Source organism: Mustela putorius, unplaced genomic scaffold, assembly GCF_011764305.1.
Source record: "Mustela putorius furo isolate JIRA1106 unplaced genomic scaffold, ASM1176430v1.1 tig00000813_pilon_pilon_pilon, whole genome shotgun sequence".
Classification (NCBI taxonomy): Eukaryota; Metazoa; Chordata; class Mammalia; order Carnivora; family Mustelidae; genus Mustela; species Mustela putorius.
The window spans coordinates 9888167-9909934 of record NW_025421485.1 but is presented as its reverse complement, the minus strand read 5'-3'; the positions used below and the strand labels follow the sequence as shown (position 1 = coordinate 9909934).

The window sequence follows — 21768 nt, the reverse complement described above, 5'->3', positions numbered from 1 at the left end:
AGTAGGATGCTCTTTAGCCTCAATGTATTTGGGTTCTTTCCAAATTTCTTCTTGTGATTGAGTTCTAGCTTCAGACCATTGTGGTCTGAAAATATGCAGGGAATGATCCCATTCTTTTGGTACTGGTTGAGACCTGATTTATGACCCAGAATGTTGTCTATTCTGGAGAATGTTCCATGTGCACTAGAGAAGAATGTGTATTCTGTTGCTTTGGGTTGGAGTGTTTTGAATATATCTTTGATGTTTGTCTGGTCCATTGAGTCATTTAAGGCCTTTATTTCCTTGTTGGTCTTTTGCTTGGATGATCTGTCCATTTCAGTAAGGGAGGTGTTAAAGTCCCCTACTATTATTGTATTCTTGTCAATGTGTTTTTTTGATTTTGTTATTAATCGGTATATGTAGTTGGCTGCTCCCAAGTTAGGGGCATAGATATTTAAAATTGTTAGACCTTCTTGTTGGGTAGACCCTTTGAGTATGATATAGTGTCCTTCCTCATCTCTTATTAGAGCCTTTGGATTAAAATCTAATTGATCTGGTATAAGAATAGCCACCCCAGATTTCTTTTGATGTCCTTTAGCATGGTAAATTGTTTTCCACCCCCTCACTTTAAATCTGAAGGTGTCTTTGAGTCTAAAACGAGTTTTTTGTAGACAGCTTATTGATGGTTTTTTGTTTTGTTTTGGTCCATTCTGATACCCTGTGTCTTTTGATTAGGGCATTGAGCCCATTTACATTCAGGATAACTATTGAGAGATATGAATTTAGGGCCATTGTATTGCCTGTAAGGTGACTATTACTGTATATTGTCTCTGTTCCTTTCTGGTCTAGTACTTTTAGGCTCTCTCTTTGCTTAGAGGACCCCTTTCAATATTTCCCGTAGAGCTGGTTTGGTGTTTACAAATTCTTTTAGTTTTTGTTTGTCCTGGAAGCTTTTTATCTCTCATTCTATTTTCAATGATAGCCTAGCTGGATATAGTATTCTTGAATGCATGTTTTTCTCATTTACTGCTCTGAATATATCATGCCAGTTCTTTCTGGCCTGCCAGGTCTCTGTGGATAAGTCTGTTGCCAATAATATTTTTACCATTGTATGTTACAGACTTCTTGTCCCAGACTGCTTTCAGGATTTTCTCTTTGTCACTAAGACTTGTAAGTTTTACTATTAGATGACAGGGTGTCGACCCATTCTTATTGATTTTGGGGGGGGGGTTCTCTGCACCTCCTGGATTTTGATGCTTGTTCCCTTTGCCATGTTAGGGAAATTCTCCACAATAATTTACTCCAATATACCTTTTGCTCCCCTCTCTTTCTTTTTCTTCTGGAATCCCAATTATTCTTATAGTATCACTTATCTCTTGAATTCTCCCCTTGTGGTCCAGTAGTTGTTTGACTTTCTTTTGCTCAGCTTCTTTATTCTCTGTCATTTGGTCTTCTGTATCACTGATTCTCTCTCGTTTATCCTAGCAGTAAGAGCCTCCATTTTTGATTGCACCTCATTAATAGCTTTTTTGATTTCAGCTTGGTTAGATTTTAGTTCCTTTATTTCTCCAGAAAGGGCTTTTATTTCTCCAGATAGGGCTTCTCTAATATCTTCCATGCCTTTTTCTAGCCCAGCTAGCACCTTGAGAATCGTCATTCTGAACTCTAGATCTGACATATTACCAATGGCTGTATTGGTTACGTCCCTAGCTTTCTGTACTGCCTCCTGTTCCTTTTTTTTTCCTTTCCCCATGGTGAGTTTTTCTGCCTTGTCATTTTATCTAGATAAGAATATTTGAAGGAGGAAAAAAAAAAGAATATATGAAGGAGAGAATAAAATACTGAAAGGGTGGGAAAGACCCCAGAAAATATGCATCAACCAAATCAGAAGAGACCCCAAATTGTGGGGGGGGGGGAAGAGAGGGGTTAAAAACAAGTTCAAAAAAATAAAAAAAAGAAAAGAAAAAAGAAAATATATATATAAGACTGGTGAATAGAGCAGAGCCACTCACTTTACTTTGGGAGTATTTTGGTCTCTTAGAAGAAACTACCTCCCAAAATTTTAAAGAAAGAAAAACTTACATATATATATATGTGTGTAATGCATATATGTTGTATGTATACACACACACAAATAAGGGTAAACACGATGAAGGGATGGAATATTACTATAAAGATGAAAATTTTAAAAAAAATTTAAAAAAATCTAAAAAAGGAGTTGATAAGTTGGTTGGGAAAAGAAGGAAAAAGGAAGTGGAGAGAATTTGCTCAGGCTGGAGACTAGAACAAATGCTGTGCTAGATTTAGGATATATTTTGATCTATTAGAATAATTTTTTCTAGAGAATTTTTAGAAGAAAAAAGCCTTTCAGAAAGTGGTCGATTTTCTGTTTCTAGAATTGTTGCTCTTCTTCTCTTCAATCTCCTGTTGGATTTGTAGGTGTTCAGAATGGTTTTATAACTATCTAGCTGAACTCCTGCTACCTGATGTCTGCTGCTACTCCTCCACCATCTTGACTCCTCCCCCTACATTTTTTTTTTTTTAAAGAGAGAGAGAGAGGCAGAGGGAGAGATAGAAGCAGACTCCCTGCTGAACAGGAAGCCTGATGAAGGGACGGTATCCCAGGACTCAGGGATCATAACCTGAGCTGAAGGCAGACATTCAACAGAATGAGCCATCCAGGTGTCCCTATGATTATTTAGCTTTTGGCAACTTTATTTTTTAGATGTTGAGCTTATAACTTCAAAATTACATTCTATTATTTATTTTCCTTATTTCTTATCACACTAGGGGGAATATACACAAGAAGGTTGGGAAGTGTGGCATTATAAAAAATATTTACTTTAGAGAACATCATGAGGGGTGCCTGGGTGGCTCAGTTGGTTGAACATCTGCCTTCCACTCAGGTCATGGTCTCAGGGTCCTGGGATTGAGCTCCACTTTGGGTTCCCTGGCCATTGGGGCCTCTGCTTCTCCCTCTCCCTCTGCTTTTTCCCCCTACTCATGCTCTCTCTCTCAAATGAATAAATAAAAAATCTTTAAAAAAAGGAAAATAAAGAACAGAGTTTGTGTATATCTTTTTAAAAAACCCAGTATCAATTTATTTACTTTTAAAATAGTACTTCATTAGTTTCTGATGTAGAGTTCATGATTCCTTATTTGCATATAACACCCAGAGCACATTGCAATATGTGCCTTCCTTAATAATCATGAGAGATTATGGACTCCGGGAAACAAACTGAGGGCTTCAGAGGGAAAGGGGTTAGGAGTATGGGTTATCCCAATGATGGCTATTAAGGAGGGCATACATCTTTGATTTAAACTTAAGTTTTCATTTATATTAAGACTACAGAATGAAAGAACTATTTATCTTCATGTAAATTCTCAATTTGGGAATCATCACAAAATGCCATGATTGTTATTATCATTTTACCCATTTGAGTCTTACCCCCTATTTGTTTTGGTTTAGATCAATATTTTATAACATTATGTTCTATTTTTAAATGGCCTGTTCTAGAAACAAATATAATTCTATATAATTAGTGTTCTCTATTAAGAAAAAAAGTTGTCCATAAATTGGATGTATGACTGTATTTTTAAAACATTTTTTCTATTAATCTGTATTTAGTTCTATTTGAAATGCTCAGTGTTTTTCCCCACATCATTTGAAAAGTGTCTTTCATAATCCTAAGATATAAGTTTACCCTTGGAGAATTGATTTCTTCTTCTTTTTATAGTTTTACTTTTTGAGTAAGTTAATCCTCAATGGCACTTGAGTTTAAAATCTAATTATATAATTAAATATCTGTATTACTAAGTGATTCAAAATTACATACAAAGAGCACCTTTAAGTGTAATGGATTCTACATTGAATATCAGAATTATAATGGATTGAGTATCAGATTGAGCTGTAGATGGATTCTACATTGAGTATTCAGAATTTTCAGCTATTGTGTAAGTAAGGGGAAGAGTTTCTTGATTTGCACTCTCTTCATTTTGACTGAATTTCTTTTGCAGAAAAATTTTTTTTAAAGATTTTTAATTTATTTGACAGAGAGGGGAGAGAGAGAGTACAAGCAGGTAGAGCAGCAGTCAGGAGGAGAGGGAGAAGCAGGCCCCCCACTAGAAGCGAGCCCCATGTGGGACTTGATCCCAGGACCCTGGGATCATGAGCTGACCAGAAGGCAGATGCTTAACCCACTGAGTCACCCAGGTGCCCCTCTTTTGCAGAAATTTCTTAGCTTTGTTTTCTACCACAATCTTATAAAGTCTAACGTTAATAGAAACTATCTTTCTATTCACACATTATGGAGATGTTAGCCATAAAGTATATAGAAGTAAGTCTCATATTTTAGGGCTTGCCTCATCACAGCATTAGACTAAGATTCATCCTAGTGGATGTACTGTATATGCATGCATATCACAGAAAACACACATGCTAATACTTTCCTTATAAGCCAAACGTTGCCCCAGAACCCATGGGTGTGGGGCCCAGTGTGAGGCTTGAACTTACACCCTTAGGATCAAGACCTGAGTTGAGATCAAGAGTCAGATGCTTTACTGACTGAGCCACCCAGGTGTCCCAGGACTGCTGAATTTTTAATTAAGTGTGGGTGATTCATCCAGAGCCTAAGTTGGGGAATGTTCAAAAGAAAGAAGGGCATGATATAAAGAGCCTTGGTGGCCAAGATGTGTTCCCAGAGCTCAAGTTCCCAGAGCCCAGTAGAAAATTACCTGAAAGCCAAGAGTTTCAAGGGAGATAAACCAATGCCTGGGTCCAGCAGTGTGTGGACCTACGGCTGGGAGAGAAGAGTGTTTTTAATTCATCATATATTTTTTTGGATTTTAGAAAATTCCTTCATTTCTTTATCTTAGAAAGATATTAGAGATAATTCATGGCCTCAAGTTGCCATCGAAATTACAATCTTGTGGCCCCTGGGTGACTCGGTTGGGCAACTGAGTAATAATTCAGCTGTAATTCAGCTTGGGTCATGATCCCAGTCTCCTGGGATCAAGTCCCCTGTGGGTCTCCCTGCTAGGCTGGAAGTCTGCTTCTTCCTCCGCCTGCCCTTCCTCCCTCCCTGTTCTGTGTGTGTGCTCTCTGTCTCTCTCTCAAATAAATAAATAAAATCTTAAAAAATAAGAAATTACAGTCTTTTGTGATCTGATTAACAATTTTCCCTTCATATCTTTCAGAAAGTGAATTAGTCCCATTTACATTATTTATACTGATGTACTCACATTTGATTCATGTCTGTCATATTATGTTGAATATGTGCAAAGTATATTTTTATTCATGTATTTGGCCACAATAGGCTCTTCTTGTGTCTTTTTTTCTATCCCTTTTCCATCTTTTTTTCCTGTGTGCATTTACTATTTAAATATATTTTCATTTTTCCCCAAATATTATCTTTGCAGTAATACCTTTATGTACTACTCTGGGTCCCTCTTATTTGTCTATTTTTTTTTTTTTAAATTTGCTTCCATCTGTGAATGATAATGCATTCACCTCCTTGTTTCTTCTCCCTCTCTGCTTGTATCCACCATCCACCATGCCCTCAAATCCCCCATTTCTTCGCTAACATCCACTTTACCACCTGTCCTCTGCCACCCAGTTAACTTACACAACACTCTGTGTGACAGAGTCAATGTTTATTTATCTTCCAGTTTTGGATAGCTGCTGTATCCTTCTTGTCAGAGAATAAAACCCTTCAATGCTCTCCCCGGTAATGGATGACCACCATTTAATCTCCGTACAATGGTAGCTGCACAGGCACTGCCCGCTGTGAGTCCTCCGGCCGTGGCCGCTGTTCCCTCATGTAGCTCCTGGCCCATCCTCTAGATTACAGGAAGCTCATGGCCATGGTAGTTTGGACTTCGTGTGAGTTCATGACAGTTTTTCTACCTCTTGCATGTGAAGTCCAAATGTCAGGATATAAACTCTGGCTTTTACATTCTTTTCTTGGGTTTGTTGACTATCTTACTCCATTGCCTTCTGTCATTAAGGGTTTCTGTTGAAAAGTCTGATTACAATTTTGTTTTTCCTCTTACAGATGACTTGGTCCATTCCTTAGATGTCCTGAGGATTTCCCTCTCATTAAAACACAACAGCTTTACTGGAATATTGCTCTGCAATATCCCTGATGGCTTGATTTTCCCAGGTCCATGACGGTGCCCTTGTAATATGTAGTTTTGTCCTAAAAAACCCTTTAGAAACACTTGGTCTTATCTCTTCTGTCAATTGTTTTGGTTTCCTTCACTGACTCACTGCAAACATGTGGTAGCTTCTTTGTTTCTCTTAAAAAAATAACCTTAGCTTCTTTAGACCATAAATTTTTCTCTCATCTTCCAAATTATAATGCATATCAGATATGTTTATTTATTCTTGTGTTATTTCTATTTTATCTTGTTTCTGAAAAAATCCCATTTTATTCTTTCCTCAGTTCTCTACTTTTCTTCGCAAACCCTTTCCCTCCAATCATCTCATTTCTGTTTTTTCTAAATATCATTTATACAATTTTTATAGATTCTGTTTAAAAATGTCTTTCAGGACAATTACTATATGATCTCCCTGTATCAGGAATTTGAGAGGGAGGGCAGAGGGTCGTGGGGGCTAGGGAGGGAAAAGAGTGAAACCAGTTGGGATCGGGAGGGAGACAAACCATAAGTGACTGTTAATCTCAGGAAACAGCTGAGGGTTGCGGGGGGGTAGGGGAGGGGGGGTGTTGAGAGGGTGGTTGGGTGATGGACATTGGGGAGGGTGTGTGCTATGGTCAGTGCTGTGAATTGTGTAAGACTGATGATTCACAGACCTGCACCCCGAGACAAATAATACATTATATGTTAGTTAAAAAAAAAAAAAGAATAAAATAAAAAAGCTTGCAGGAGTAAAGGAAAAAATGTCTTTTAGTTCAGTTAGAAACATGAAGTTAGTATTTTTATCTATTTGTGGACATGCCTTTACAGTGTGTCGTAGGGACTTTTTCTACTCCTTTTTCTATGTTTTTATATCATTAAGCTGCTAGAAGTGAAATATGTCATTTTTAAGAGGGAGAGGTTGGTAAAAGGTGCCTTGTTTAGCTTCGTAGTGCTGGAGATCACTCTTCTTTTGCTTTTGTGAAGTGACAAAAGTGTGTCATCATTTTGGGTGGCTTCCGTTTTTTAGTTGTAGAGAATAATGCTGTTATGAACATGGATGTCCAAATATCTAGTTAAGATCCTGCTTGCAATTCTTTTGGGTATCTACCCAGAAATGGAATTGGGGGGGACTTATGGTCTGGTTGAATGGGTAAACAGAATATGGCATGTATATACAAAGCCTTATTATTTAGCCTTAAAAAAGGAAGGAAATTCTGACCCTGATAACACAATGAACGGACCTGGAGGACATCAGGCTGCTTGAAAGAAGTCAGTCACAGAAGAACATACGCTGTATGTTCTCACCCTCACCCTTATGAGTCTGTAAAGCAGTGAAGTCCACAGACAGAGAAAGCATAACGGTGCGTGTCAGGGGCGCGGGGAGGGAGGGATGTGAGTTAGAATTTAATGGGGACAGAGTCAGTTTTGCAAGATGAAAAATGTTCTGTGGTTGGATGGTGGTGATGGCTGTACACTGGTGTGCAAGTACTTACTGTTATTGAACGTCATTTTTAAAAATGGCAAAAATGGTCAACTTTGGGTATATTTTACAACAACTTAAAAATAAATGTATAAAGTACAGTGGCATACGTTCTGGGATCTGCCCCTCTGACTTCAACTTTCCTTCATTGGACTTGCTCGTTTGGATCGTCTGTGTTTGGCTCCGTTTGGAGTCCATGCTCAGGAATGCCTTCACCGAGCAGGCTTTTCCCCCCATGAGATGGAGTCTGGAAAGCCCCCTCTCGGTCCCCTCTGCTACTCCTGGCGGACAGCTGGCTTTGCCCTCGTCTGCCTCTGGCTGTGGCGCATGACCGCACGGGTGAGGGGCTGTTCCGACTCGCCCCACTGGCTGCTACTGACGGTTTCACAGGGGTGCCCGGTTACCCAGTCCTAGTGTACATGCTGTCTCGGATTTTATTATCCCAGTACTTGTCTGCATTCCTGTGACGGTTTGGGGAGATTGAGGAATATTCCACGACTGTCATCGTCGAGAACTCTTAACTAAGCGTCTGGTTTCTTTGTCATCATTTTCTCTTCCTTCCACTTTCCCCCGTTCCGTTCTTCTTCTAAACAGACAGAACAGACATGACACTTCCTAATCAGGGAAACAAACCCTAGAGTCATGTATTGGTAACATAGATTTCTTTCAAAGCTCTCCTTATAGGGTGTGCCCTAGATGTGTTTAATCTAACACTTTCTATATTCTAGAATAAAAGCATTTGATGTGAGAGATGATGATTTTCACGTATCAGATATACATGAGTTTTTAAAATTATATTTGGTCAGGAAAACTGATCAATGCACATCTTCTCCTTCATTAGTATGAGTTAAAACAATACTTAAAGATCTCTTTCTAAATAAAGAGAAAATTGGAAAAAATTGCTTAAATGTTCCAGTGAGATTTTTACTGTATGTTTATCTGATGAGAGTGAGCAGCTATTCTATGCTGTTAATGCATAGTTACCTTCAAAACTCCATTTCTCTGTCATTGATAGGCTTGTCTCCGTCACTGGACTCTGCTCAGCTCCCCTCTGTGCTTAGAACTACCCCCTCCCCCACTGGGTGCCTGCCACAGCCACTGGCTCGCATAGGTGCAGAAGACAGTTTTGTTTTGTTTTCGAAATGAAATCACTTTTTATTTTCCAGTGCTTTTTCTAATAAATGGATGAGACACTGGCCTGATAAAATGTCAGTTCTCTTACAGAAGAAATTCTAATGATGAAAACCACATTTAACAATTATGAGAGGTTTTTGTCTTCTCAGTGTTTCCAGCTGGTTCAACTTTATTCACTGTGAAATCATAATGTAAATTAAAATGTCTGTTCCTCTTTGTTTTAGTGGACTAATGCTATTCACAATTGTCTTCAGATATTCAGAAATAATAGCACTTTTGCACATCATTTATGGAAGCATTTAATGCAAAGTAACATAGCTATTATCAGTAGCTGTAGGCTAGTGAATTCTGTGGATCTTTAAAAAAAAAAAGAACTGGCAAATCTCTCTTATTAATGTAGAAGGACTTCGAGCAAAGAGACAGACATTAAGAATCATAGGATTCCTGCCTCTATTTCACTGAACCTAGTCCACATCCCGTCCCAAAGTTAAATTATTTAGACACATGTTAAAGAACGGGCTTCAGGAACAAAAGGACAACAGAATGATGGCCTTAGCCTGATTGCTCCATAGTCTAGAGACAGCTCAAAATGGCTGTGAATACAGCCAAGAATATTCAAAAGGACCTCTTCAAAGAATATTCTCTTGCTTTTGATTTTCTTCACCGGGGAACACACACACACACACACACACCCACACACACACTCTTTCTCACACGCGCACACACGCATGCAAACCCCTCCTGCCCACTGCATTTCAAAATGTTCTAGATGATACTTTTGAGTGTCTTCTGTTCTAAAAACAGCTGACTTTTGAGGGAGAGTAATGAAGAGGAAAAGAAAAGGGAGGTATATGTAGTGCAAAAGTTTACCAGACAGATCTTATGGAACCAAATTTTGCCTGTTTCTTTTTGACACGTTTAAATATCTTTAGCTTCACGGCATAAAGTCACATAATCAAGATCTATAGTTTTTCTACCAACAAATCAACACTGAATTATCCTGATTATGGTCTTTGAGGTGCTGTTGCCTGAGAAAGCCTGCTGTATTTTATTTGTTTTTATTTTTCCCTTTTTGGCACCAGGATTTATACCACAAATCTGGGAATAGTTCTGGATAGTGATTGATGAAGAAGACATTGTTTATACTGGTATCCTTTTTTTTTTTTTAACCTGTACTGAATATCATGATGCTTACTATTTGGAGTTCCCTCTCATCTATAAAAATCAAGAACTCCGGGGCACCTGGGTGGCTCAGAGTTTTAACCCTCTGCTTTCAGCTCAGGTCATGGTTTCAGGATCCTGGGATGGAGCCCCACATCAGGCTCTCTGCTCAGCGGGGAGCCTGCCTCCCCCCCATCTCTCTGCCTGTGTCTCTGCCTGCTTGTGATCTCTCTCTGTCAAATAAATAAATAAAAATCTTTATAAAAAAAATCAAGAACTCCATGGGAAATAGCTTATTTTTCTCTATGTTTCACCAAATAAATAAATAAATATTTTAAATGTTTTTTTCTAAACCATATTTGTAGAAGTAGACTTTTTATTTCACATAGGAAATGTCTTTCCTGGTCACCAATAATTTCCTCGGTCTTGTAGGCAGTCTGAGCAAATGGGGCACCCGTGTCCCTCTCTCCATGCTAGTACCCGTTCCCAGAAACGCTGAGCTTCAGAAGACGGAAGAAATATCCTATTGGGGCACCTGGGAGGCTCAGTGGGTTAAGCCGCTGCCTTCGGCTCAGGTCATGATCTCAGGGTCCTGGGATCAAGCCCCGAATCGGGCTCTCTGTTCAGCAGGGAGCCTGCTTCCTCCTCTCTCTCTGTCTGCCTCTCTGCCTGCTTGTGATCTCTGTCTGTCAAATAAATAAATAAAATCTTAAAAAAAAAAAAGAAATATCCTATTAAAGACTGCGATTATCTGTGTGTGGAAGAAGCTGGTGTCTGTGGTAACTAAAAGGGCCTACTCAAAACATGTCTCTGTCAGCCTCCCGAAGTGGCTGGACTTCCCAATATTTATCATTCCTTTTGGTTCAGATATAATATTAGTCCACTACGGGGGCAAAGAAACCCTGCATACATTGATTTATCTGCAGCGTGTTTCCCAAATATAGGAGATGGCTAGTCTTGCACATACAGGGCAGACGATTCAAACAAAATGTCCAGGGACTTAAGGAAAGAAACACCACCCGACTCCACTCATATGCCTCCGAGATCAGTTCCCGATCTCTCTTCTGTGGTGTGGCTTCCCCCGTGGACTTGGAGTCGGTCTGGGCTGTCTGTGGGTAGCGAGATCTATGAAAATCTCACTGCTCTGTGCCTGCAGTGGACATTGTCTCTGGGGGACAGAGTCTTGTCTCCGTTATCTTCTCCTTTCTTTAGATGCCCACAGGTATTGTTATAATTAAAAAAATATAAAGCCATGCAGCATTATTACACTTGATGATCTTACACTCTATCATCTATTTTCTCAGTCAATAAGTGCCAATAATGTAGGTATTATGTAGAAGCTGTGAAAATTTTTGATGCTTCAATGGTGCCCTCATGTTGAGAAAGTCTAGGAATTTAGGTCTAAGATAGGAGCATTGAGAGCTTGCTGGGAGCCTTGCGTCCCTTTGGGCTCCAAGGTCTCCATCACCTTCTGACTGGCGCTTGTTGGGTTACTGGGAGGAAGGAGGAGGAGGGGCACCTTCAGGCTCACTGAGCGCAGCCAGCGCTACGCGCCCACTTCCTTTTCCTGGCTAGCGAGAGCGCTTAGGGAGTGATTTCTAAAACAAGTGCTCTTGTTGGTGAGCTTGGAACTTTGTATTGCTGGGAGCAAGTTAATGATCCAGGGCATTTGGAAATTTGTATAAATCCCCTTTTCTTCCTTGAAAGAGATGAAAATGTTCTCTTACCTCCAGCTGAAACTAGTGAATATTAATTTATCACAATTTCCTGTTAGAAGATAGTTTAATGTCTGTACATAACAACTGATGGAAGTATTTCCTGTGTGGAAATGGATGATATCTTTACAATGGCTTCACTTGCACACACCTGAACTTACAATGCCCTAATTAAATACGGACTTTTACCCTAATTAAATATGGGCTATACAAATCCATACCGGGTATTTCAGCTGTTTTTCATAAATTAGCTCTTTCAAATAATAACAAAACTTCCTCTCTCTTTAATAGAAAAAATGTGGATGCTCTCAGGGAGCTCTGGGAAGTGCCTCCGGCCTGAGCCCGTTTTGTATTTCCTGTCCTCGCAGTGGGGTCCGCAGAAGAATATTGACGCAGATGCCGCACTGTCTTTCAACGACATGACCGGGAGCACTTCTATGTTTAAACAGTGCAGTCTACAGAAAGCCGACACGTTGATCTAGAAACAGGAGAACTACCTGTGTCTGTTTATCTTCCATTAAACGGTATCGTGCTCTTTGTGTTGGCCTGTTCGGTACGCCATCTTGATCTTCTTCTAATTTTTTTCTTAAAGCCATAAACAGGTAGTTCTGTGGTGCTGTGATCTCAGTGTCTCCACATGTGGCCCATTGCCTGTGGGCCATAAACCTGCTAATCCATGCGGGAAGCCCTGGGCTGGTTGATCTGCGTGGCGGGGATCCGGCACTCGCTGTTCCAGGCCCGGCCCTGAGTTCCTCCCTTATATTAGCTCAGCGACTCCATTCAGGGAGTGCTTACGGATGCTAAGACACGGACGCTTTCTTATTTGTTTTTGGCTGAAATTAAAAAGAAAGGAGTCAGAGGAAGCCTGAATTCCTCTCTCCCGCAAATTTCGGCTCTGTTGCTCTCCCTCAGAGCGCTGGGCCTGGGTAGGAAGCGCTTTCTGAGCTCAGCAGAGGCAGAGACCCTGTTGGGACCTCTTTTCTGTTTTGTGATGGAGTAGCCATGTGTTTCGGGGGGCCAACATATCTGACTCTCTGGGTTCAGCTTTTCTGTCTACAAAATGTTTCTTCTGACTGTGCCTATCCCATTAGGTTGCCTACGAATTCAGGGGGTAATTTATGAAAAGTACTTTTATTTCTTTACCCAGCAAACAGTTATTATGCACCTGCTGTATGCTGATGCATTTCTAGGCACTTGGAACACATCAGTGAAGCACATGTGTATTTCTGTGGAGAAAGGGGATGGGAATGAAAATCAAACAATATACAAAGTGTATGAATGAGCGGCTTTTCTGGGGGGCCGTGAGCGTTGGGGGAAACAAAAGGAAAGCAGAGCGGAGTAGATGGTTTGGGAATACGGGGCAGCCAAGAGCGATAGTCAGCACGGTCCTGTGCGTCCTCGTCAGGAGGCTGGTGTCTAACACAGACCAGAGGGGGTGAGAATGTTGGCTCGTGGACAGCTGAGGGACGCCAGTGTTCCCGAGGGTCTCAGGGTAGGAACCGAGAAAGTCCAGTGTGGCTGGAGGGGGAGAGAAGCCATGAAGAGACCCGAAAGCAGTGGGTGTGGGGTTTGGTCAGGACCGTGGCACAGGACCGTGGCACTTGGTGGCTGCCGTGCGTGCCCTGGCAGGGCTTGGAGTCCAGGAGTGAGGTGACCTGGCTCCTGCCTGCAGGGCTGGCTCTGGGGCGGTTTGGAGAACGAACATTCCAGAGTCAAGGGCAGAAACGGAACTGTCCCAGGGATGCAGGGGAGAGGGCAGGTATTGGGCGGCAGTTAGAGAGCCTTAGCTGCCGTCGGGAAGGACTGTGGGGCTGACGCAGTGAGTTCAGGACAGGATGGAGGGAGGAAGGGCAGCGTAGTGGGGAGGAAGCGAGGGCCACTCGGACACTCGGCCCCGGCCCCCCGAAAGGACGGCACGGCCCACCTGTGCACCTGGCCACGCTGGAGGCCACGGGAGGGCAGGCTTGGGGACGGACAGAGCAGCCTGGCTTCTGGAATGTGCGGGCGGACTTCATACGGAGCCGGATATTGGACTAGAATTCAAAACATAGTATAAAATCAATAGTTTGTCTCTACTATGTAATGATCGGTGTGGAGGCTGCTGGTGCCGGGCAGCGAGGCCAAGGGCGGGGTGGCGGGAGATGCCGGTGTCTGTCTCCGCAAACCAACAGAGCCACGTCTCGGGCTCCCAGCCTGTCTGCCTCCCTGGCGGCCTCTGGCTTGCTTGGCACCGCCAGACCCGCCACAGAAAGTGCGCAGTGCTTTTCCTTCTTCTGGTCAAGTGCTTGCGCAGTGAGCAGAGAACTCAGCCGGCCCTGCCCGGCCTTCAGGCCCGTGGAAGCCGCAAGAATCAGCGTTGTCTGGAGGCACCGGGTTTGGGGCCGTGGGTCATGCAGCGGCACGCGTCACGCCACTCACACAGCATCTTGGCTCATTCTCTTCATCCCAGGGCTCCCTGCCGCCCAGCGAGTCTTCCCAGAGCTGATGGAAAGATGGGAATTCTCTTTTTAAAGGTAAGAGCTTCTATCCTCTCACCACTCCGTTGGGTAAATAGTTTTTAGAAAGCCCACCGAGACTCCTTATTGGGCTGGAATTTGTGTGGGGCGGACAGGTCTTGGACGGCATCAGGCACGAGTGGAAAAATAGTCTGGAAGTGAACCACGCCCGGGCCGCTGGGAAGGAGGCTTGTCAGAAGCGCATGGGAGATACGGGCAGTTTATATGGGGAGGGCCCGACACACTGTCCCTGGTCGGTGGCATTTCCCAATGCACGTGTCCCAGCCGGGCCTGGGTCTGCTGTGTCCCAGGGGTCTTCCCTCCTGTCCAGTCCCCTCCTCTCCCTCCGGCTTCTGCTTCTCTGGGGCACGTCCTTTGTCCCATCTGGCACCGTCAGGTCTGGTCATCCTTGGACACAACTGTGTTTTTTTAAATTTTTATTTTTCCAGGAAGTTCCTAATGTTCTGAGTACTTGGTGCTTCTTTGTCATTAAAAACCCCCTTTTTCTTCTTAACTCCGGAGCATCCGGCCCAGCAGGGGTCGCACACCTGCTCAGCCTCCGTGTCTCCCAAGTGCTTTACCTGGGGCAGGTGCCAGGAAAGGCTGGGGGGCCTGATCCGATTGGCTTCACTGTAGTCATAAAATATGTTATTTTATGAAATAAAGTAGGAAATTTTAATTGAATAAATTCGTTCTTTCAAATGAAGTACAAGTACCTTGTACAGTTTGAGGGCCCTTCTGAGCCCTCGGGGGGCAGGCGCCAGCGTGTGCACAGAGCTGTGTGGATTTCTCAGGGAAATGGTGTGTGTTTTTCCTTTTAAATTTCACACAGACCAACAACATCATGTTAAGCGTATATCTGAAATGTGCACGCATTTCCTGAAACAAGTATTTCTGGTTTCACATGGTCAAATACTGCTTTAGATATATATGTATATTTTAAACCAAACCTCTTATTGAAAGAACTAGAAATTAGAAATGTTCAGGACTTAAGGGTACCCCAGAAGTCATCAATTTTAGTGAAAGCCTGAAAAATTGTACCTATAAAGAAAACTTACAGAATTTTACATTTATTTTAGAAATTCCAGAATGACTGGACATTACAGATTTGCTTATGTGTTCATTATTTTCAAAAGACAATCTTAACAAGTTCTTAATAAAATGAAATGGGTCCAACACATCATGTTTATTCATTTTTCTTAACCTATACGAAGCTTCATAATTAATGGGGACATTTTAGATCCATCCAGTTAAAGTCAGAAATAATATAAGGATGACCATTGTCAACCACTGTGTCTACTAAAGTTTAACGAAAAGGAAAAAAAAGAATTATAAAAATCAGAGATGGAGAGATTACGATGACTTTGTTTGCAGGTGATAAGATTGCTACAGACTAATTCAAAATAATTGTAACAAAGATCCCATTCACAATTTCAACAATATTTCTAGAGCTCTGGTAATAAACCCACTAAATATGTGTAAAATCTTTACAGGGAAAATTATGAAGCAGTACTGGATATTTGAATGAATGGAAATCCATCTTGCTTTCATGCTAGAAAACCCTTTATCTTAAATATATGAATACTTCCTAAATCAGTCTTCTAATTTCATTAAATTCCAGTCAAAATCTAAAGTGGGTTTTTCACAGATCTGCATTAACTTATTCTGAAATTCATATGGAAGAGCAGGAGATCCAGGGTAGCTAGAAAAGACCAAAGAATTACAAGGTTGTGGAATCATATCATGATTTATTACAAATCCATAGGAATTAAGGAAGTGTCTAGTGCTACAGAAAGAGATGCGTAGAGTGAGAACTCACAATCAGACTGTATCGGTTTCCCGAGACTGTTGTGACAAAGCACCACAGACTAGGAGCCTGAACGAAGAAATGCATTCTCTCCTTGTCCTGGTGTCCAGAGGTCCACAACCAAGGTGTGTGTAGGGCCGTGCTTTCTCTCAAGCTTCCTTGGATTGGGTTCCACCCTAATCCAGTATGATTTCATCTGAATGTGATGATACCCATGAGGACCCTATTTCCAAACAAGTCATACACACAGCTTCTGGAGATTAGGAACCTATCCCAGCTTCTGGAACCTTCCAGCTTCTGGAACCTATTTTGGGGAGAAACATGACTCAGCCTACAACAGAGACAAACACATAGATGGAATATTGACACTACAAAGGTCGCCATATTCAGTGAACTAAATGCTGCTGGGAAAGTTGGCTGTTTATGTGCCTCAGGAAGGTGAGGATCCGTTACCTGGAAAACAAGTCCTTGTAAATATCAAGTAGAATGGCTCGGGGCGTCTGCGGGCATCCATTAGTGGCTTGGTTCTGAAGGTGTCATCCACGCTTCTGGAACTCGGGTTTTCCTCCATTTCAGATGAGGACCAGAGCACCGGGACCGCTGCGTTACTGGGAGACCGATGTCTGACGCAGCAGAGAAGCAGTGTGTGTGGTGCTTACTGCCGCCAAGGCCCGCAACCCTGGGGAGTTTTCCATCCTGCTCTTTCAGTGTCTGTATTTCCAGCTGCCCAGGTGATCCTGGCCAGACACCATAACTTACAGAGTGGTTTTTGTTCACACAGGTAGATTTTTAAAAATCTTTTCTTTTCTTTTCTTTCTTTCTTTCTTTATTTTTTTTTCAAAGATTTTGTTTATTTATTTGACAGAGAGGGGGGTCACAAGTAGGCAGAGAGAGAGAAGGAGAAGCAGGTTCCCCGCAGAGCAGAGAGCCCGATGCCAGGACCCTGAGATCATGACCTGAGCCGAAGGCAGAAGCTTAACCCACTGAGCCACCCAGGTGCCCCTAAAATCTTCTCTTATTAATAAGAGTTTCCTGTGTTGTAGAGGACAGAAGGTGAGCCGTCCCCCTGACAAGGATGGAAGAGGCTGTTGGGCGTGAGGACACTCACAGGGGCGAGGCATTGTTGCCTACCTGGGGGCCCCTGAGATCACCTTTTGCTTGTGCAACAGCGTGTTCTGGGGACAGACGGGAGCTTAGCCGGCGGTGGGCTCTAGCCGACTGTCCAGAGAAACGATATTGCTCCGTCCTACCCCCGAAACCAATGTAACAGTGTGAGTCCACCACACCTCCAAAAGAGTCTTCTTCCCATTTGCCTGTCAGTTGGGCTAATCCCAAACTTACAGGACGTCGCTTCCTGAAGGTCTCAGGACTCCCGTCATGCGCAGTTTCCACCAAACTTGACCTGCAACATTTCAAGAGACCGTCCTCCTAGACTTTGTTGTGCCCTCTATTTGGATTTTAGTATTGGAAAATTCCTTTTTGCCTTCAAATGGGAACTAACCACCCGATAAATTAAACCATACACTGCAGAAACCAAACCCACCAAACCGAACAAAGAACCCAAAAAAGATCATTCCTAATACAGAAGAGAATATTGCGTGCAATCTGGCAGAGCTGGATTTATGGTTCCAGACGATAAATTTGGGTCAGTTTCGACTTTCTAGACCTAGTTGGATGACTCTCCATTACCAGCTGTCTCTTGTAAAAGCTTCAGGTAAATGTTTATTGATGAATACGTGTGAGTTGTGTTAGCATGCAAATCCCTTTCCATATAGTTTGGAAAAGTTCTGTATCACAGATAAAGCCAAGAAAAAATATTTTTTTCTTCCTATCTTAAAGTAGGAAAATGAACTATTACCTTGAAATGGCTTTTACTTAGAGATAAATAATACACATTTTTTTCCCTTTAGCTGGAACTTATAAATAAAGTTAGTAATTACCACATACAGAATTCTGGTTTAATTATCACAGGATTGTGTTCAGTTTATGTTGAAAGATAAGAAAATAGTAAAAGAGTGTAATTGGTTTAAAAAAAAAAGAGAGAGAGAGATCTGTACTGCATTCTTTATTGCAATTAGGTATTTTAAAAAGCCTATAAAGCTACGAGGCTATACGAAATTTTTTGTTCCTTGCAGATGTGTGATGTGTGTGTGGATAATTTCTGACTTTGACGGATGCAGAACCACACATAATGACCATCAGTCCTAATGACCAGTTTTCATTAGACTGGTCTTTGCATGAGGTTTTTTTTTTTTTTTTCACCAGGAAATAAGTGCCTTCTAGCATGATTGTAACTGACTACTCTTCAGACTTTATTAGTCTTTTCTTTTATAAAACTAGGTCCAAAAATGTAGCTCTAAGCAGCTATCAATGCTAACTACATCTAGCTTGACTGAAATGCTGAGCTCATAGTCCAAACCGATGTGGAAATAAAATTTTAGAAGCCCCTGTTGCAGACCTTGCCTGATATGTCTTTGGTCATAAGCAGACACCATGTAGAAAGCATTAACTAATATTTAACCTGCTTTATACGGTGTCTGTAAATCTTTATGCAATGCTTTTTGAAGTTATCCATCTAAAAATTATTTTAAGGCTATTTCTACTTTTCCACCTTCTCTCCTGCATTTATAGAAAAGTCACTCGTGTCATCCCTGGACCAGGAGATTAATGCGTCCTGTTTCATTTTCATCCGAGCTCTGTAAGAGAGGGGTATTATCATCGCTGCCGCGGCCTTTATTGTTGGTATCTTGTGTTTTACAGGTGAGGAAACTAAAGATTGAAAGGGGTTAAATAATGGGTTTGGGATCCCCAAAATAGTGAGTGTTGAGTGAACGGAGTGTAAGACAAATGAAAAAACCTCTTGGAAAAAATGTGTGGGGTTTTCTTAACGATTCAGAAAATGTGAGTTATTAAAGCAGTGAAAGAAAAAAAAAGAAAGAAGGAGAACGAAGGAGAAAAGAAAAAGAAAAGAGAGAGAGAGAGAGAGAGAGAGAGAGAGAGGAGGGAGGAAAGCAAGCCGGGGAGACGAGTGGAAGCTGTTGCCGGGTGAGGGTGATGCTGCGAGATCCCATCCCGTTGCCCTAGCTCGTTGCAGAGTTGTGGCCGGGTGAGGAATTCCGATCCGAGAGAGGCATCATTTTCATTTCCCTGCCTTCGTAGACGGCATGGTGGACGCAGGACTCACGGCCTTACTTTCCTCACATTGGAACATTCTCATTTTCTTTTCCTTCTTTTCTCTTTTGGTTTGTTCACTTGTCACAGAGAAAGGTCACTGAAATACTATAATTTTCCTAATAGTCAGTGATGATTACCTTAGAGCACCAGAGACCATGGAGAGCACCAGGCTGCGCCGTCTGGGTGGGGGCTGGGGGCTCACCTGGACCCCTCTCAGCGGCCTGTCTGCTCAGAGGCCAGCTGGGGTGGACGAGACACAGGACGGTACTGATGGGGAACCTGCCAGATTGTTCCATTTTCTAGGCTGCCCCCCCAGGTCCCTCCGTCCCCCCCCACCTCTCCCTCCCTCTCTCTCTCGCTCTCTCCCTCCCCTCTGTCTCCCTCTCCCCCCACTTTCTATAACTGCACATTTAGAAACAAGTTTCCACAGTGAGAAGAAATACAGGCTTTGGAGTCAGAATACGCAGAATCTGCCAAAGACATTCAGCCTTGGGCAAAGCACTTCCCATTTTGAACTTTTGTCTCCGATATGTGGAAAGGACATGACACCATATATGTCAATTTTCTAATACACACTGTATGATACAGCATCGGCACAGACCTGTTCAGTGTTTGGGGTGTAAACTAGACACTAAATGCTACTTCCATTTCTTTCTCAATATAATTTTATTACTTGTCTCTGACAAAGCATTTTGTTGGACATATACACGCCAGTTTTAAAATACGAGCCCATAAGCACAGTCTGAAGTAAAAGTGTGAATTATTTTCAATGAAATTAAGTTCATTAAATAAAAATGCTTGTTATTTTTAAGGTGCTGTATTGGCGCGACAGAGAATGAGGCTGAGTGAAGCCTGGTCTCTATTTCTAAAGTATTACCATCTACTTGAATCTTAAGGAGAAAAGTTAAAAAATTACTCGGTGAGTTGGTAGGTTGGATCTTACATTAATGATGGATAATCTAGATTGTAAATAGTGACTTAAATTATTAAAGCAGTGATCTGAGACATAAGGCTTCGGTAGAAGGAAGTACTGTGGTTCTCAGGGGCATCAGGGGCCTTCATAAGATACCAAATAGGACAAAGAAACATTGATGAATTATTTAAAGATGAAACAAGATAAATATAGACATCCTTAAATTTAATTACAGACTGGAATCTGGCAGCAAATTTTAAAGTGTATTCTTTTCAGAATGTCCCACTTAAAAGGTTGTTGCTAGTGTTCCTAGTGTTTGGAACCTTTGTGGTTTTTCTGTGTTTCTCACTATCAGACCTCTTACTGTTGCAATAATTTCATGTAGTCACCTCCCATCAATATATAAAATCTTTTCTTCACAGGAAAATATTTTCCCTTTTGGGATCTTGAATGCTGTTCTTTTCATAGAATCAGCATTAATAATGTCGGGACCCTGCCAGAGCGCAGTAGGACTCACGAAATGTACAACACGTGGGGGTCATTAAAAAGAAAAAAATGGAACCCGACACTAAACCTGAGGAAGAATTAGTCTTAGAGCGTAATTAAATGCCAGCCATTTCAGGTGTGCTAGAAAGAATATCGACAACAACCGTTTTGAAAAGCTGCAGACACCCAGAGAAGTGGAGAACTGGGAAACTTCATACCGATTTCTCTTCATTAACTTAGAAGTGTAGAAGCACATCTTTTATAATTGACATGACAAGAGAAATAATTTATTAACAGGTAGAAGAGAGACCGAGCTTCCGGAGAAGGGACGGTTAACTACAGCAGTAATCAAGTTGGAGTCATACGACTTTCCATTTTTTACTGAGCGGATCAGTTGCTTTCTTAAATGATTTCCTGTATCATTTGGAGGAGGAAATAGTTTTCCTGACTTTAAGCCTGAACCACTTTTGCGATAGCATTCTTGTTTTAAGCTTATGATCCACTCCTTAAATAGATGGTTCTTTTTAAGCCACTGTTCTAAGGTGCCAGTATGGGGTAAGCAAAGCTGCGGTAAGCTGATTTACACATGCTGCAAACATCATGTTAGCACCTGGGTGCTTGCTGGTAAAAAGGACTCTCTCCCTCTGAAGATTATTATAATAACCTTAGCTATAAGCATAACTAGTGAATATTCTCAACGTATCTTCCTTGAAGTTCTCCACCATCAGCAGATTATCTCTGGATCCTGTTCTGCCTCCTCATGCAAGCGAAGAATACTTCAAGGTAGCACCAGACAGGAAAAGCTTCCTTAAGTGGCAAATGATTAAAATACCCTATAATCATCTCTGATTGTTTTTGTTACTTGAAGGTATTTTTCTGTGCATGACAAGAGCTTTATGAAATATTGGTGAGGGTTTTAATAACTCCATTGCTCAGATGCCTGACAGGTAAGACAGAAAGAGGTCTACGTTCTCCAGATATTTAATTCATAATAGTAACTCTTGTGAGTATTCACGATAAATATCACTATGTTGCCGCAACCGGAGAAAGATCACGATTGTGAATGTGTCCCGTGTTTCTGTTACAGCCTCTGCCTGTGCTTCCTCTGTCCCCTGCAACGTCCTTGTGAGTGAGCAGGGCGCTTGCTACTGACCTGCCTTAGTTTCTCTTACGGCATTTCCTATACTTTTACATCATCCATTGAGGTAAACTTCATGGCTTGTATGTATTAGATCTAGAGGATCATTTAGGCACTTTTTTATAGACTCTAATTATATGGTAACAAT

At 41.7% G+C, this 21768-nt stretch overlaps 1 non-coding gene across 1 annotated transcript; it reads left to right on the top strand.

Moving 5' to 3' along the window:
* The first annotated feature begins 16943 nt into the window (after nt 1–16943).
* On the top strand, nt 16944–17068 carry LOC123393323. The gene has a single exon (XR_006608091.1). It is a non-coding gene; the product is annotated as a U6atac minor spliceosomal RNA (small nuclear RNA).
* The last annotated feature ends 4700 nt before the right edge of the window (nt 17069–21768 follow it).